This window comes from Monopterus albus, unplaced genomic scaffold (assembly GCF_001952655.1).
Source record: "Monopterus albus unplaced genomic scaffold, M_albus_1.0 scaffold733.1, whole genome shotgun sequence".
Lineage (NCBI taxonomy): Eukaryota > Metazoa > Chordata > Actinopteri > Synbranchiformes > Synbranchidae > Monopterus > Monopterus albus.
This window is the reverse complement of record NW_018128613.1, coordinates 2,711-3,633: the sequence shown is the minus strand read 5'-3', so window position 1 is coordinate 3,633 and position 923 is coordinate 2,711.

Below are 923 nucleotides of genomic sequence, written 5' to 3'. Positions count from 1 at the left end.
TTTTTTTTTCTAGTTTTCATCCTTTCTATGCAAACAAGACAGACACTACATGATTCCATAGTAATAAATGGATAACCTTGTAACAGGTTGATGGCATACTTATTTAATTATTTGGATAGTTTCATAGCTTTTTACATTAGAATTCTAATCATGTCTATAATTTTGATTTAAGAAAGTACTTTTATGTACTAATTTTTGACATTATACTCATACAACACAGACTGCCCCAAATTTCCACGGATTTTGTAAAAAGTACCACTGAAATATTTTAAGCAAACTAGAAGTACATACTATGGGCTTTAACCATTTCATGGATGCATGCTTAAATTTATTATACTGTAAGTGGCATGTAAACATGACTGCTTTAAGATTTTGTTTTGTGGCACACTGAAGTGCAAAACCTTGAATTTTACTAGACCTGTAATGTTGCTTATTTCTCCCTCTGCACATCTGATACAGTCATAGCAGCAGACAGGTTTTCCTTTCTGCAGAACCTTTCGAGTTCCTGGGGAACATTTCTCACTGCAAACTGACACAGGCACCTGGATGGACAAAATTACTTAGAGAACAATGTACGGGCACTGACTTTGGAAAGGTTTTTGTCTTTGCAAATATTTGTTGATAATTCTGATGCTCTGAAAATAAATATTATGATACAATAACATTAATGCATTTAGATTGATTATTGTGTTTAAAATGTATAGTGATCACTGTGTAACTTACCTGTTTTGAGTTCTGTGCCCAAAAAAAAGACTCAAGTTGCAGACTCAACTGTTTGTCTGCTGGTAAAGATGCATCATAAAGACCAGTGGCGACAAAGTCCACAATGCCATTTTCTGTTGGCTGCCAATTTATAATTTCATACTTTGCTGGTAGTTCTCCATTCTCATTAAAGTAAACCTAATCTCCTTCCTTGGTGTTGA